We start from the raw sequence: 18,205 nt of genomic DNA on the forward strand, positions 1-18,205 counted from the left end.
TTATCTTTACTCCTACCCATAAACAACATTAAAAGCCAGGAAGAGATCCAAGAGGTTATTTTTAAAATAAGAATACTGAACTTTATAGCAAAGAATATAAAGAAATTTTATTTTTTTTAGGAGTTTATTTATTCATGAGAGACAGAGAGAGAGAGAGAGGGCAGAGACACAGGCAGAGAGAAGCAGGCTCCTCACAGGAAACGTGATGCAGGACTCTATCTCCAAATCCTGAGATCATGAACTGAGCCAAGGGCAGATGTTCAACAACTGAGCCACCGAGGTGCCCCAAAGAGATTTAATACGTAGTAATATCTTTGGTTAGGCATACCCTACCACGGTAATTGTTAGAGTATATTCATATTTGTGGATCTGTTTTTGTATCAGACCAAAGTCCAAAGAAAATAACATGTTCTGGAAAGTAACTACATTAATGTCTGCAGCTAACCTGCGATCATGGTTTGGGTCTAAACTAATAAATAATATGTTCATCTTACTGTATCTACATAAATATTCTTCAAAGATGAGTCATGTAAAGTGATACGATTATATGTCTTTTCTTGGTCAATTTGCCTCATTTTTTTCCGCTGCTTTGTACTCTGATTTATTAATTCATCTCCCCTCTCCCAGAAGCAGGAATCTCTTGTTCAAATATGTTACTTTTCCTGGAGACATTCCCTCTAGAGCCCTCTATCATCCAGCTTCAAATGGGATTGCTCCTTTTGCCTTTTGCATAGCTGTCATTTGAGGATCTCCCTTTGACGACATCCTTCAACTATGTTTGCCTTTCTGATGCTGAAGCCTCTGTGTTGTGGGAAACTCTTCACCCCCTTTTCCTTGCCCTTATCGTATTCTTTCATGCCACAAATGCACATTTACTTTGTCAGTTACCTTCTGATAAAGAGAACACGAGACATAGACTATGATTTTTAAAAAAGATTTTATTTATTTATTCATGAGAAACACAGAGAGAAGCAGAGGCACAGACAGAGGGAGAAGTAGCCTCCTCACAGGGAGCCTGATGTGGGACTCAATCCCTGGATCTCAGGGTCATGCCCTGAGCCGAAGGCAGATGCTCAACCGCTGAGCCATCCAGGCATCCCTGACTTTATGATACTTTGTAGTATTTATTTATTTATTTATTTATTTATTTATTTTTTTACTTTGTAGTATTTATACAAAAGTCTTCATTTATCACTCTCAAATGATCTCATCTGCTGCAGTGTAGACTTCTAGGTTAGAAATCACTGCCCTCTTTTTATTAAAGATTTTATTTACTCATGAGAGAGACACACAGAAAGAGGCAGAGACATGGGCAGAGGGAGAAGCAGGCTTCCTGTGGGGAGCCTGATGCAGAACTCGATCCCAGGACCCCAGGATCATGACCTGAGCCAAAGGCAGACAGACGCTCAACCACTGAGCCACCCAAGTGCTCCAGAAATCACTTTCCCTTGTGATTTTGAAGGCATTGTTCCATTGTCTCCTGGCTTCAAGCATTTCTGTTGAGAAGTCCAATCCATTCTGATTCTCAGTCATGAGCACAGGACCTATTTCTTCTATCTGGAAACCTGTGTATGAACTCACTCTCCAGTGCACTCTCTTCCTTAAGTGTGGGGAGCTGGGGCTAAAAGTTCCAACTCTATTCAAATGCTTCATCTTCCTGGCAACCAGCCTCCATCCTGGAGTTATCTAGGGCTCCTTCCCCCTATAGCCATTAGCCACCTCATTAGGACACACCTATCACTTCTGAAACTCAAAAGCATTTCTGAAGCATTGATCCAGGAACTGGAGACAAAGACTAAATATATATATATATATATATATATATATACACACACACACATGCACACCACATACTGTTGTATGGCTTTTGACAAATGCTAATATTATTGTCTACCATTATGATATCATACAAAATAGCTTCACCGTCTTGTGTTTTACCTACTTATCTTTCTCCTTATTGCCCAAACTTCTGGCAATTATTTCTTTACTGTCTCTGTAATTTCACCTTTTCCATAATGTCATATAGTCAGAATCATGCAGTATGTAGCCTTTCTACAGTCTGCTTTCACATAGCAATGTGCATTTAAAGTTCCTCCACGTCCCTGCATGACTTGATAGCTCATTTCTTTTTGTTGCTTATTAATATTCCATAGTATGGATGTACCACAGTTTATCCATTCACCTATTAAATGATACCATGTTTGCTTCCAGTTTGGGAGCAATTATGAATAAAGCAGCTATAAATATTCCTGTGCAGTTTTTTCCATTTGTTTTTAAAGATTTATCTATGTACTTGAGAGAGAGCACGAGCAGGAGAGGCAGAGGGAGAGGGAGAGAAAGAATCCCAAGCAGACTCCATGCGGAGCATGGAGCCCACCATGGAGCTTGATCTCAAGACTCCAAAATCATGACCTGAGCAGAAACCAAGAGGCAGAAGCTTAACCTGCCTGCTACCCAGGGACCACCATGTGCAGAGTTTTCTGTGGACATAAGTTTTCCACTCATTTGAGCAAATATCCATGAGCATGATAACTGGTTTATATGGCAAGACTATGTTGGTCTGTGTAAGAACTTTGAAATTACTTGCATAATCTAAAAACTAAATTAAAAAAAAAAAAGAACTTCCAAATTACCTTCCAAAGTGGGTGTACCATTTTACATTCCCACCAGCAATGAATAAACATTCTTGTTGCTCCATATCCTCACTTCACATTTGGTATTGTCAGTATTTTGGATTTTAGCCTTTCTAATAGGTATGCAGTGGTATTTCATTGTTTTTTTAATTTGCATTTCTCGAATGTCCTCTCCATACACATACTTGCCATTTGTATATCTTATTTGGTGAGCTGTTTGTTCAGATCTTTTGCCCAGTTTTAAATAGGGTTGTTTTCCTGTTGTCGAGGTTCAGGTGCTCTTTGAATATTTTGAATACAGTCCCCTTATCAGATATGTATTTTGCAAATATTTTCTCCTACTTTGTGGCTTGCCTTTTCCTTTTATAAACAGCATCTTCCACAGAGCCAAAGTTTTACATTTTAGTGAAGTCTAACTTGTAAATTTTTCTTTCATGGATTGTGTTTTTGTTGTATCTAAAAACTTGTGACCAAACCCAAGGTTACCTAGATTTTCTCCTATGTTATCTTTGAGAAGTTTAGTTTTGCCTTTTAAAATTAGGCAGGGCAGCCTGGGTGGCTCAGCAGTTTAGGTGCCGCCTTCTGTGGGGGTGGGGGGGATCCTGGAGATCTGGGATGGAGTCCCACATTGGGCTCCCTGCTTCTCCCTCTGCCTGTGTCTGTGTCTCTCTCTCTGCGTCTCTCATGAATAAATAAATCAAATCTAAAAAAATAAAAAATAAAAGAATTTAAAAAAATAAATAAAATTAGGTTAATGATCCATTTCAAAGTAAGTTTTGCAAAAGGTGCAAACTTTTTTTTTTCTTTGCATGGGGCGTTCAGTTGTTTCAGCACCATTTGTTGAAAATACTATCCCCTTAGTGCCTTTGCCAAAGATCTACTGAATGTATTTGCATGAGTCTATTTTTGGGCTCTGTATTCTGTTCCACTGATCTATTTTTCTAGTCTTTTGTCAATACCACACTGTCTTGAATACTGTGGTTTTCTAGTAAGTCTTGGTACTTTGGCCTGTGACTTTATTCCTCTTCTTCAGTGTTGATTGGCTCTTCTGGGACTTCTGTCTTTCCCATAAAAACTTTAGGATTACTTTGCTTATTTTGTTGATGTCCAAACAATAACTCGCTAGGATTTTAATTGAGATTGTGTCAAATCTATCAAGTTGGGAAGAACTGACATCTTGACAATATTCGATTTTCCTACTCATAAACATGGGCTATTTCTCCACTTATTTGGATCTTCTTTGAGGTCTTTCATCCCAATTTTATAATTCTCATCCTATGGATTTTGTACACATTGTGTTAGATCTAGACCTAAGTATTTCATTTTTTTGTGCTAATGTAAGTGACATTATGTCTTTAATTTCAAATTCTAATTGCTGGAATATATAAGTAATTGACTTTTGCATATGTTAACTTGTTAACAAAGTTGTATCCTACAACTCTGCTATAACTGCTTATTAGTTTTGGGGGGGTTGGTTAACTTTTTTGGATTTTCTTCATAATCATGTCACATGTTTATTATTTAAAGACAGAAAAAAATAGGTATATTTCTTCGTTACCAATCTATTGTCTAACTTTAAATGTCTTTTATCAGCTAGACCATAAACTCTCTAAGTTTCCATCTTGTCATCTCTTTTATGCTCAGATTTTTATTAGTTTTACCACGTTAAATTGTTGCGGCACTAAATAACTAGAAATAAAATGCTTCTAAGTTAACGCTATTTCGTCAAGTACTCTTTGTCGCTCTTTGGTAGCTACGGTAAGCCTGGGTAACTTAGTGCCTGTTCCTCTGTGCGCTAGCAGGGATGTAGGGACTGAGGCCATACACATCAGGTTCTTAGGTCGGTACCTGGAATACAGCCCTGAGAAACACAGTTTTTTAGCGTTTGCCTGAGGATATGGGTCATGACCTGTGCGCTGTACCACACATAACCTCGAACAGCCAATGAACTTTCGCTCAGATGGACAAAGAGTAATAAAAGCCAAGGAAAAAAGTTGTACCGAAGAGGCCAGGGGTTGAGACGGGTTCGTGCAGGCAAGTCTCCGAGCCCGCGAGCGCAGAGGTCAAGTGAGAGGTCAAGACGGCTGGGGTAGAGAGGCGGGAGGAGGTCCCCAAGGATGCGATCTCGGCCGCTCCTCGGGCTGGAAGCGGAGGGAGCCAAACGGGCGTCACCGCAGCCGGACACCGCCGAGGCCGCGGCACCCGCCGCCCGCACCGCCCCTCGGCCGGAGGAAAAGGCGCGGAGCCGCACCCGGGGAGCGGGCGGGCGGCCCTCGGCGCCCCAACCCCCGCGCCCGCCCCCGCCGCCCGTTACCATGGGGACTGGGTCACCTGACCGCGGCCGCGCGCCTGCGCGGGCGGAAGGCGGGGGAGGCGCCGTGACGCGCTTGGCGGGCGGTCCTCGGGCGCGCGCGGCTCTCCCCCCCTCGGGTCTCGGCGTCCCGGCCAGTTACCGGAGGCGGCGGCGGCGGCGGGTCCTGCGACCGAGGTGAGCAGCCGTGGGCGGGCGAAGGGGCGCTCAGGCCGCGTCGGGATGCGGGGACTGCGGGCGGGGGCGGGGGCAGAGGCGGGGGCGGGGGCGCCGCGGGTCGCTGGCGGAGGGCGTCTCGGCCTCGGCGGTGTTCGGGGGGCGGCGGCGACGCCCTCTCCTCGGGGGCCCCGCCCCTGCTTGCGCCCGGAGGGGCCCGGGGCGAAAGTCGGCGCGAGCCGCTCGCTCTGCCCGCCCGCCCGCCGCCGCTGCGGGGTTCGAGGTCCCGCCGGGGGCCGGGGGCGGGGGGCGGGGGGCGCCGGGGGCCGCGGGCGACGGACGGCCAGTGAGGCCCGGCCCGCCCCCGCTCCCCGCCGCCCCCGCCGCCCCCGCTCCCCGCCGCCCCCGCAGCTCGGGCGCCGGGGTCCGGGCCGCTCCGCCTTTTTGTTCCCCTTGGCCGAGGGCCCCCGGGAGCGGCGGGGCCGGCGGCTGGCTGCGAAGTCGCGGGGCCAGCCTTCCGCGGACGGCGCTGCGTCCCGACCCGGGCGCGGGGGCGGGCGCGGGGGCCGGGGCGGCGGGGCCGGCGGGGCCGAGGTGCGTGCGGGGCGCCGAGCCGCGACTCCCGGGCAGGGTGCGGAGGGGGGTTCGCGGCGCGCCTCTTCCTGGAGAAGTTGGAGCGCAGGGGAGGCGTTGCGGCGGCTGTGCGCGCGGGGAGCTATCCCCGGACGTGCCGTGACTCAGAGTTTTCATTGCAGGATTTCCTGGTAATAATGGGAAAGTGAAGGCATATGGATGTGGAAAGTTTCCGTCCTTACCGAAGTGGAGTTATTTAATCACGGGTCTTCCAGTGTACCGGGCTCGGAGGCGATTTCTGGGTTGTCTAGTGTGTGTATGTTCTCCGTCTGCTCATTTACTGTGTTGTTCTTTTTTCTTCTCTGTGTGAGTACATTCCTTCGAGAGTACCTTGGGGGACGCCTGCGTGGCTCAGGGCTTGAGCGTCTGCCTTTGGCTCGGGGCGTGACCCCGGGGTCCCGGGATCGAGTCCGCAGCGGGCTCCCCGCGGGGAGCCTGCTTCTCCCTCTGCCTGTGTCTCTGCGTCTCTCTGTCTTTCTCATGAATAAATAAATAAAATCTTTAAAAAAAAAAAGTACATTTGGTTTGCCAGACTTAACATCTACGTGTCTGAAAAAAAAAAAAAAGATTAAAAAGGAAAATTACATTGAAAACAGCTGCAGGCTGTTGGCTTTATCTTCAATGTATGTAGGTGATTAAAATTCACATTTTACTTTTTTTTAAAAGTTTTTTATTCGTGAGAGACACAGAGAGACGCAGAGACACAGGCAGAGGGAGAAGCAGGCTCCGTGCAGGGAGCCCGATGTGGGACTCGATCCCGGGTCTCCAGGATCACGGCCCGAACCCGAGGCAGATGCTGAACCCCAGAGCCACCCAGGGCTCCAAATCTAGATTTTCCAATCTTTAGCTTTTCTATTTGAGGTTAAGGGCAAACAGTAAAAAAAAGAAACAAAAAGTTTTTTCATGTTTTCTGTTACCAGTTTAGTTCTATCAATTTTTCTTCCTTCGGTGGTACTAGGAGCGCCTGGGTGGCTCAGTCAAGTATCTTCCTTCTGCTTAGGTCATGATCCCGTGGTTCTGGGATGCAGCCCCTTGTCTGGCTTCCTGGTCAGTGGGGAGCCTGCTTCTCCCTCTCCCTCTGTTGCCCCCCCACCCCCGCTTGTGTTCTCTCTCTTGAATAAATAAATTTTTAAAAATCTTAAAAAATAAATTAAAAAAATAAATGGTGTGTAATATTATAGATCAAGTGGTTTGTGCCACTAAGTGAAAATAAGGAAGTGGAATGTCTTTCAAAATGTTCAGGAAATAGTCCATTATAATCCAGATTTAACTCTGACAACACTAATTTTTGAGTGTTATAAGGACATAAAAATCATGACCAGAAGAGGATGAATTTACAAATAGTTGGCAGGTGAATGTACTCTTTAATAAAACCATTACCTAAATTAAACATGACTCAACTTTTTTTTTTCCTGTTTTTGTCAGATTTAGGTACTTTTTTTAGGTAGTAAATGCCAAGATTTTATATAAAAAAAGTTTCTTCTGAACAACTTTAAAATATGTCCTTTATCTAGTAATAGTTACATTATTAGCATTTATTAATTTCTTTTCCAGTGCTGCCAATATTATTTATACATTTAGGTTTTGAGGAGGTCAGTAGTAACATGGCTCAAAATGTAGTTTCCTTCCTTCTAAAGGTCCTCCAGTTGGGGATGCCTGGGTCGCTCAGCGGTTGGGCGTCTGCCTTTGGCTCAGGGGGTGATTCCGGAATGCCTGGATTGAGTCCCGCAATGGACTTCCTGCGTGGCGCCTGCTTCTCCCTTTGTGTCTCTGCTTTTCTCTGTCTCTCTCTCTCTCTCTCTCTCTCATGAATAAATAAATAAAATCTTTAAAAATTTTAGGCACTGGGGTGTCTCATTTGGTTAAGTGTCAGCCTTTGGCTCAGGTCATGATCCCCAAGTCCTGGGATCTAGCCCTGAATTGGGCCCCCCACTCAGCCAGGAGCTTCCCGCTCTGGTCCTGCCTCTGCTCATGTCCGTGCTCTCTCTCTCTCTCAAATAAATAAAATTAAAAAAAAAAAAAAAGTCCTCCAGCCAACCACATTTCCTTTCTATAAGAGCCAACTGCTTTGTGTTTCTTAGGTATCCATCCAGGGATATCTTATAACTGTACAAACATAGAAATATATTCTGCTCCTTCCTCTTTTTTTATTGTAATAAAATACACATAACAAAATTTATCATCTTAACCATTTTTAAGCATGTAGTTAAGAGGTATTAAAAACATTGACAATGTTGTACAATCCTCACCACCATCTGTCCTTAAATAACTCAACTTGTACAGTGGGAACTCTGTAACCATTTAGTAATAACTCCACATTCTCTCCTTCCCCCAGCCCTTGGTCACCATCCTTATATCTTTACAATTTTGAGTAAGTACCTCATATAAATGGGATCATACAGTATTTGTCATTCTGTGATTGGTGCATTTCACCTAACAAAGTCTTCAAGATTCATCCAGCATGTTGCAGAAATTCCTTCCATTTTAAAGCTGAATAATGTTCCATTTTATGTGCATACCACATTTTGCTTGTCCATTTATCCATAGATAGATACTTGCATTACTTCCATGTTTGAACTTTTGTGGATATTGCTGTTATGAACATGGGTGTACAAATATCTCTTTAGATACAGATTTTAATTCTTTTGGATGTATACCCAGAAGTGGAATGCTGGATCATATGGTAATTAAAAATAAAAAAAAAAAAATATATATATTTTTTTTGTGTGTCTGTGTGTGGAACTACCACACTTTTTTATAGTGGGTATACCGTTTTACATTCCCATCAACAGTGCACTGGGTTCCAGCTTCTCCACATCCCTGCTAATTGATACTTAAAAAAAATCCAATATAGTCAGTGTTGTACTAGTTTTGGATATACAGTATAGTGATTCAATGATACCATATGTCACCCAGTGCAAATGCATTCCTTAATTCCCATCACCAATTTTACCCATCTCCCACCCATTGCCTTTCTGATAACTGTCAGTTGTTCTCTATAGTTAAGAGTCTTGTTTTTTTGGTTTGCCTTTTTCCCCCTTTGTTCATTTGTTTCTTAAATTCCACATATGAGTGGAATCATGTGGTATTTGCCTTTTTTCTTATTTTGCTTACTGTACTGTCTAGCTTTATCCATGTCATTGCAAATGACAGGGTGTTATTCTTTTTTATGGCTGATTAATCACTGTGTGTGTGTGTGTGTGTGTACATCCTTCATCTTCATTCATTTGTTGATGGACACTTGGGTTGCTTCCATATTTTGGCTATTGTAAATAATGCTGCAGCAAACACCGGGGTGCCAGTATCCCTTTAAACTCATTTTTGTATTTTTTTTTAGGTAAATACCCAGAAGAGCAATTACTGGATAATAGGGTAGTTCTATTTTTAACTTTTTGAGGAACTTTCATAGTGTTTTCCAAAGTGGCTGTACCAGTTTGCATACCCACCAACAATGCAAGAGGGTTCCTTTTTCTTACATCCTGGCCAACACTTATTTTTTTCTTGTGTTTTTGATTTTAACCATTCTGATAGGTGTGAAGTGATATCTCATTGTAGTTTTGATTTGCATTTCCCTGGTGATGAGTCATGTTAAACACCTTTTCACGTGTCTGTTGGCCATCTGGATGTCTTTTTTAGAGAAATGTTCGTGTCTTCTACCCACTTTTAAAATGAATTATTTGTTCTTTGGTCTTTGAGTTATATATGTTCTTTATATATTTGAATACTAACCCAATATGTCATTTGCAAATATCCTCTCCCGTTCTGTAGGTTGCTGTTTATTTTTGTTGATTGTTCCTTTTGCTGTGCAGAAACCTTTTATTTTGAGGTAGTCCAGTAGTTTATTTTTGCTTTTGGTTCTCTTGCCTTAGGATATTTATCTAGAAAAATGGTGCTACAGCCCATGCGAGAGCCGTTACTGCCTGTCCTCTTTTTTTGGGATTTTATGGTTTCAGGTTTCCCTTTTTAGGTCTTTAATCCAATTTGAGTTTTTGTGTATGGTGTGAGAAATTGGTCCAGTTTCATTCTTCTGCTTGTATTTGACAAGTTTTCTCTCCATGTCTTTTTTTTTTTTTTTGATAGTAGCCATCCTAATCTCCCAGTTTTGATTTGCATTTTTGTAATGCTTAATGATGCTGAAGATTTTTTTTTTCATGTATTTATGGGCATTCTTGTATCTTTTTTGGAGAAATGTTTATTCAAGTCCTTTACCAGTTTTTTTTTTTTTTTTTTTTTTTTTTTTTTTACTTGTTGAGTTTTAGTAGTTCTCTATTCTAGGTATTAATCCTTTATTGGATAAGTGATTTGGAGATGTTTTCTCCCATTCTGTGGGTTGCTTTTTTGCTCTGTTGATGCTGTCTTTTGATGTACAAAATTTTAAATTTTTCATGAAGTCCAGTGTATCTAGATTTTCTTTTATCTGTGTCTTTGGTATCATGTCCAGAAAAATCACTGTTAAGTCCAAGGCTACAAATCTTCTTTCCTATGTTTTCTTCTAAGAGTTTTTATTGTTTTAGGTCTTAAATTTAGTTCCTTTATCTATTTTGAGTTGAATTTGGAAATAGTATTATGTAAGGGTCATCTTCATGCTTTTGCACATGGATATCCAATTTTCTCAGCACCAGTTGTTGAAAGATTTTTTTATTCATTGAATGGTCTTGGCCCTCTTGTCAAAAACCATTTGACCATATAGGTGAGGGTTTATTTCTAGGCTATTTTTTCCCGTTGATTTGTATACCATTATACTAAAAGATTAGTTTTGATTATTGTAGCTTTATAATAAGTTTTGAAATCAGGAATATGAGCCTTCTGATTTTATTCTTTTTCAAGATTATTTCGGATGTTTGAGTCCCTTGAGACTTCATATAAATTTTAGGATGAGTTTTTCTATTCCCTGAAAAAAAAAAAATCACTGTGATTTTGATAAGGATTGCATTGAATCTTGAGGTCACTTTAGCTGATACATTTTAATAGTATTAAGTCTATCAATCCATGAACATGGGGTGTGCTTCATATTATTTATATCCTTTTTGATTTCTTTCAGCAGTGTTTTGTAATTTTTTTTAAAATGATTTATTTGAGAGAGCATGGGCATGAGCACAGGCAGTGGGGTGGGGTAGGGTGGGGGCGAAGGGAGAGGAAGAGAATCTTAAGCAGACGCCCTGCTGAGTGCAGAATCTGACCTGACTCAATCTCATAACCTTGAGATTAGGACCTGAACCAAAATCAAGATTGTATACTTAACCAACTGAGCCACCCAGTTACCCCTATAGTTTTCATTGTACAAGCCTTTCATTCACCTCCTTGATTAAATTAACACATTTGTTAATTTGTAAGTATTCTTTTTGAAGCTATTGTAAAATAGTAACAATTTTCAGATTATTTTTCATGTATAGAAATAAACTGATTTTGTGCATTGACTATACCCTGCTACATTGCTGAATTTATTAGTTCTAACAGCTTTTTCTTTGTGACATCTTTATAGTTTTCTAAACCTTAAACATGTAAATCAAATAATCTGCACAGATCATTTTACTTATTTTTCAATTTGGATGCTTTTTATTTCTTATTTTTGCCCAACTACTCTGGCTAGAACTTCCAGTAATATGTTGAATAGAAATGGTAAAAGTGGGTTTCTTTGCCTTGTTTCTGATCTTAGAGGAAAAACAGTCAGTCTTCATCATTGAGTTTTTGGTGTGGGTTTTTCATATGTGGCTTTTATTATGTAGATGTAATTATCTTCTATTCCTAATTTGTTGAGTGTTTTTTCATAAAAGGTTGTTGAATTTTATCAAATGTTTTTTTCTGCATCAATGGAGATGATCATGTGTTTTATTTCCCTTTATTTTGTTGATGCAGCCTATTATATTGATCAGTTATTTGTACGTTGAACCATCCTTGTATTCCAGAAATAAATCCCACTGGTTAAAAGATGTATAATCCTTTAATGTGCTATTGAATTCCATTTGCTAGTATTTTGAAGATTTTTTGCAGTGTTCATAAGGGATATTGGTCCGTAGTTTTCTTTCTGGGAGTGACTGACTTGGATATCAGGTTAATGCTGTCTTCATAGAATAGGTTAGGAAATATTCCCTTCAACTTTTGCCAAATTTTAAGAAGGATTGGTAATCTTTTTTAAATGTTTAGAAGAATTCACCAAGGAAGCTTAAGGTTTATGGCTTTTATTTGTTGGGAGATATTTGATTACTGATTCAGTCTTGTCAGTAGTTATAGGTATATTGAGATTTTTAATTTATTTGTGATTTAGTTTTGGTAGGCTTTATATTTCTTGGAATTTGTCCATTTAATCTAGGTTATACAATACTTTGGTGTACAGTCATTCATAGTACTGTCATAATTTCTGTAGAATCAATGTGCATATTCCCATTTCTCATTTTAGTATTTTGACTTTTCTCTTTCTGTCTTTGGCTAACAAAAGGTTTGTCGATTTTGTTTCTTTTTTTCTCAGATCATGTTTTGGTTTCATTGATTGTTGTTTTCCTCTATTTTCTAGTTCATTTATCTTCTAGTTCATTTATCTTTAGTCTTTATGATTTCCTTACTTCTGCTAGCTTTAGGTTTAGTTTGTACTTTTTCTAGATCTTTAAGTTCCCTCTTGCTTGTAAGACAAATATTAGCATGTTTATATACTGCTCTCTAAAACATGCTTTGTTTTTTAATGTTATTTTAGACCTTTCTATGTTTATGTATATAGAACTTCCTTCTTTGAAGTATTTTGCTATTGCAGTTGGTGCTTCAAGAATAAGCTTTTACATATGTCACTTTTTATGTGCAAATATATTTGTGGACTGGATGCTGCAGGGTTGGAGGGTATCTGTATTCATAATTTTGATAGATACTGCAAACTTACTTTGTATGGGAATTGTACTTCCATGAGTAATATATGAGTGTCTTAAAAAACCTTACTGTCGAAGTCTGTTGTCACACTTTGGAGTTTTGCCAGTCCAATAGGTCAGAAATGGAACCTTATGGGTAAGAGGAAAGTATTCTGCTTAATAGTATATTTCATATGGCCACATTTCACAATGGCTTATCATGAGAATTTCCCTGGCTAATTATTAAAGAGTTCCTAAGTCCTTCCATGAAATCTGTGTCAGCCTGGGAAGCTATTTTTAACTTGTGCCCAGGTAATTCTGATCTGATGATTAGCCAAATTTGAGAACCATTGCTATAGACAGCTGTTGACTTTATCACAGTGAGTTCATCGACGACATTTATGAATCATCTAGAATGCTTAGTGTACCATAAAACATAGTCATCACCATTTACCATCTGAGCCCAATGGACACTTCTTTTTTTTATATATTTTAGTTCATCTTCAGAAAAATTTGCCAAAGTGATGGTAAAGGGACGGTTGAAGCACAGTTTTGCCAGAAAAACAATTTAAGTAACAACTGGAACACAAGAAACCCATAGGTTTTTGTTGTTTTTCTGTTTTTAAAGATTTTTAAATTTATTTATACCATGAGCTGGATGGGCAGGGACAGAAGGAGGAGATCAGAGCATCTCAAGCAGCGCATCTGCGCTGAGTGCAGAGCCTAATGCAGGGCTCACTCTAATGACCCTGAGATAATGACCTGAGCTGAAATCAAGAGTTGCCTGCTTAACAGACTGAGCTACCCTAGTACCTCAAGAAACCCACATTTTTATTCTAAATTTCCTGGATTTGAAAGTATATATAGCTGAAATGGGCAACATCTTTTTGAGTACAACTAATTGCTCATCAGTTGGCACGTGTGAAATTAGCACGTCCCTCTTTTATTGTTCCCAGGTCAAATACATCTCTGATATGTTATAGTTTATCATTACATATGGTTCTCCTTCATGAACTTGGTTGTCAAACTACAATACTGATACTAGATTTCATATACATCTCTAATAGATTCTCTTGTTACCATCTGGTACTTTGGACTTGTATTTCCAAAATGTAGTACTTTTACAAATTTTAATGGCTTATGATTTTATGGCAAGGTTGACCCTTTTTCTTCTATGTTTGCAGAGAATTTTCATCTATATATTATAAACACCAATTAGAATAACCAGTGTGATGACTTTAAAAATTTTTCATTACATTACTGTTTTTTTTCCCAGTCATCTTTGTTTAAACACCAACCTTCATTTGGCCACTTAAAATCCATTATCAAGTAAATTTTGGTCTATAAATATAAGGGAATAAAATATGGTAATATTTTATTTAGTAAAAAGGATTGAGGGACTTGTTTCAAAATGTTGCATGATAATGTTCTTTTGAATGAGTGAAAAATTTTATTTCTTTTATTAATTACAGGTATGTTTACTTATTAAACTTGAAAAACTTTAATTAGGAGATCATCATGGTCTGAAAATTCATAGTCTGTGATTTGCGTATATGATCGGTTTCCTCATTATCATAAGAATCTAGCATACAGTTACTTGTATTCTGATTTGTCTCATAAATGTCTTCCTCCTTCAGTTTCCTATTCTCTGCCATCATGGGTGAAAAATGGAAAAATTCCAAGTATTTAAGGAACACTTTGGAAAACAAGCTACACATATAGTGTCTTCAGAGTTTATATGTTCTTGAAAGAAGATGCAGTACTTTGGGTAGTACAAACTGAAGGATGAAAGAATGCAGTATTTCACTGTTGCATCATTCTGGGTGATCTTATTTTTTTGTTATTTTAGTTTCTTAGCATAGTTGCAAATAACTGATGAATTCTTTTTTTTTTTTTTTTTTTTTAAGATTGTATTTATTTATTCATGAAAGAGAGAGAGAGAGACAGATAAACAGCCAGAGGGAGAAGCAGGCTCCATGCAGGGAGCCCGATGTGTGGGACTCTATCCCGGAAATACAGGACTAACCTACGCCCCAGGCCAAAGTCAGGCGCTAAACCGCCGAGCCACCCAGGGATCCCTACTGATGAATTCTGATGTAATTCTGAATTGATGAAATAGAAAGGTATTTCAAGGTGGAGAAAAATAAATTCACTAAAATCCTATAACAGATGTTAGGTTTATGAAAAAGTCCAGTTGAACTCTTATCAGATCGAGTGATTTTACTACATTTAAAGGTTTTTCTTTCTTTTTTTTCTTTGGAAAGATTTATAAGAAAGAATAAAAGTCACTAAATAGAATGCTAAAAAAAAGGAACTCAAAATGGGTCCATTGGACCCTGATAGTATACAAAGGGTTGAGGACAGATTTCTGAACCTTGGTCTAGACTTGATTGTTTTAGTTTCTGGGCTAGGACTCCAGAATCTTTATTAACATTTCTAGTTTATACTTAACGGACTTTAAACTTGAAGAAATCCTATTTTAGGGCCTTAATGTGATTTTTAATTTGCTATTATATGTTAGTATAGTAGTTCCCCCTTATCTGCATGGTCAACTGTGGTCTGGAAGCTGATGATCCCCTTTCTGATGTATCATCAGAAAGTCAGTAGTAGCCTAACACTAGGTCACAATGCCTATGTCATTTACCTCACTTCATCTCATCATTGTATCTCTAATATCATCATAAGAAGGGCAGGTACAGTATAGTAAGATATTTAGAGAACACATTCATACAAGTTTCGAAGTATTTGTTTTATTGTTAGCTATTGTTATTAATTTCTTACTCTACCTAACTGTAACTTAAATTTTATCATATGTATATATGTGCAGGAAAAAGCATAATATATATAGTTTCAGTACTATCCCTAATTTAGATATCCACTGGGGGGTCTTGGAATGTGTCCCCTTTGGATTAAGGGGACAGGTAGGACTTTACTTTAGATTACTTTCCTGATGTGCATTTGTTGTTTCTTGTGCTAATTTAAAAAGTTTTATACCGTATTATTGAAGCTAATTAGTCTTCTATGTTTAAATAAGGGAATGGTTTGATGTGGTGTTCCTTTGAAAATAATTTATGGAACTAGAACATTCAAACCCATTGCTATTGAAGAGTTCCAGGAATATAGCATATAATGACGGCTATTTAAAGAAAAACTGTGTTCTAAGTCTTTTGCCTTACAGAATAGATACTTTGTTGATTTACTGTATCATACATTAAATTGAGACCCTGGAAAGAAGCTTAAGTTCTTGACAGAGCTGAAACTAAACTTGGCTTTTATTCCAACAGTATGTTTTTTAATTTTTTAAATTTTTAAAAATTAAGATGTAATAGATCTATAACATATTAGTTTTAAATATACATCTAAAAAAAATCTCACAGAGACAAATGTCAAGAAACTTAGCATCCATATCTTTTTTCTAGGGATTGTTAGGCCTTATGTTCAAGTCTTTTAATACATTTTGAGTTGAATTTTGTGTATGGTGTAAGATAATGGTCCAGTTTCATTGTGTTGCATGTGTCTGTCCATTTTTCACAGCACTATTCATTAAAAAGACTGTCTTCATTGTATATTCTTGACAACTTTGTCATAAGTTAATTGACCGCATATATGTGGGTTTATTCCTGGATTCTTTTCTCTCCCATTGATCTGTGTGTCTGTTTTTATGCCAGTAGCATTCCCTTTTGATTACTGTAGCTTTGTAACGTAGTTTAAAATCTGGAAGTGTGATGCCTCCAGCATTGTTCTTTCAAGAGTGCTTTGGCTGTTTATAGAGTCTTTTGAGGTTCCATACAAATTTTAGGATTCTTTATTCTAGTTCTTTGAAAATGCTATTGGAGTTTTTGTAGAGATTGCATTAAATATGTAGATTGCTTTGGGAAGTATGGACATTTTAACAGTGTTAATTCTTCCAGTCCATGAACACAGACTATCTTTTCATTTATTTGTATTCAGTTTTTTTCAGCATTGTCTTATGGTTTCAGTTTATAGATCTTTCATCTCTTTGATTAAATTTATGCTTAAATATTCTTTATCATTAGATGCATTTGTGAATGGAATTATTTTAATTTTTTTGTTTTAGCTTATTAGGATGTAGAAGCACAGATGCTTTTGTACATTGATTTTTTTTTTTTTTATCCTACAGTTCTACTGAGCTTGTTTATTAGTTCAAACAGTTTTCTTGGGATCCCTGGGTGGCGCAGCGGTTTAGCGCCTGCCTTTGGCCCAGGGCGTGATCCTGGAGACCTGGGATCGAATCCCACATCCGGCTCCCAGTGCATGGAGCCTGTTTCTCCCTCTGCCTATGTCTCTGCCTCTCTCTCTCTCTCTCTGTGACTATCATAAATAAATAAAAATTAAAAAAAAATTAAAAAAAAAACAAACAGTTTTCTTGGTGGAGTTTTTAGGGTTTTCTATAGATAAAATATCACCCACATACAGGGACAGTTTCAGCTTTCCTCTTTTCCAATTTTGATGCCTTTTTTTTTTTTCCTTGCCTACTTGCTCTGGGTAGAACTTCCAATCCTGTATTGAGTAAAAGTGGCAAGAGTGAGCATCCTTATCTCTACATTTTTATTCTTTTCTCCTTTTATATTTTTAATGTCACAATTTATATAATTTTTATCTTCTGTATTCCTCAGCAAGTTATTACACTTAAAGTTTTGTGTTGGGGATCGCTGGGTGGCTCAGCGGTTTAGAGCCTGCCTTTAGCCTAGGGTGTGATCCTGAAGTCCTGGGATCAAGTTCCACATCAGGCTCCCTGCATGGAGCCTGCTTCTCTCTCTGCCTATGTCTTTGCCCCCCCCCCCCGCCCCCATGTCTTTCATGAATAAATAAATAAAATCTTAAGAAATAAGTGTTTTGTTTTTTTTTTTAAAGATTTTATTCATCCATCTGACAGAGTATGACAGTGGACAGAGGGAGAGGGAGAAGCGGGTTCCTCACACAGCAGGGAAGGCTGACGCAGGACTTGATCCTAGGACCCTGGATCGTGACCCAAGCTGAAGGCAGACAAATAACCGACTGAGCCACCCAGGCACCCCTCTTGTACTTAAAGTTATTTTTATTTTTGTTTTTTAACATTCATACTAGCTTTGTAAGTGATTGCCTCTTTATGGAACTAGATTATTCTGAATTTTACAATATATTTATTTTTACCAGTGAGATTCGTATTTTCTTATGCTTTCCTAAAATTAGCTTCCTTTGGTTTCTTGTCATTCTCATCTAGCTTTCACTTGTCTGGAAAACTTATCTCTCCTTCAATTCTAAAGGACAATTTTACTGAGTAGAGTATACTTAGTGGCAGTTTTTTTCTTTGTATTATGCGACTTCTTCTGGGCTGCAAGGTTTCTGCTAAAAAGTGTGCGTAAAGTCTTATGGAGGTTCCTTTGTACATAACAAGTTGTACCGAACAAGCTTTTCCTGCTTTTAAGATTCTTTCTCTCTTTTAACTTTCGACATTAGATTATAATGTGTTTTGATGTGGGTCTCTTTGGGTTCATTTTATTTGGAACTTTATGGACTTCCTGGACTTGGATATCTGTTTCCTTCTTCAATTTAGAGAATTTTTTTAGCCATTATTTTGTCAAATTTAAAATTTTTGCCCCTTTTCCTCTTCTTCCTTTGGGACCTTTATAATGAGG

At 39.0% G+C, this 18,205-nt stretch overlaps 1 protein-coding gene across 5 annotated transcripts in view; it reads left to right on the top strand.

Moving 5' to 3' along the window:
* The first annotated feature begins 4,975 nt into the window (after positions 1 to 4,975).
* LOC112678488 (syndecan binding protein) overlaps positions 4,976 to 18,205 on the top strand; it is a 38,615-nt gene continuing 25,385 nt past the window's right edge. For 2 of the 5 annotated variants that reach the window (XM_035708518.2, XM_049103937.1), the window contains exons 1-2: positions 4,976 to 5,121; positions 5,856 to 5,989. The gene's annotated coding sequence lies outside the window, so the exon portion shown is untranslated. The remainder of the gene's footprint in view (positions 5,122 to 5,855; positions 5,990 to 18,205) is intronic. The other 3 variants (XM_035708520.2, XM_025477795.3, XM_025477798.3) reach the window with 3 other exon arrangements.

The sequence above is a fragment of the Canis lupus genome, chromosome 29 (assembly GCF_003254725.2).
Source record: "Canis lupus dingo isolate Sandy chromosome 29, ASM325472v2, whole genome shotgun sequence".
Taxonomy (NCBI): Eukaryota; Metazoa; Chordata; class Mammalia; order Carnivora; family Canidae; genus Canis; species Canis lupus.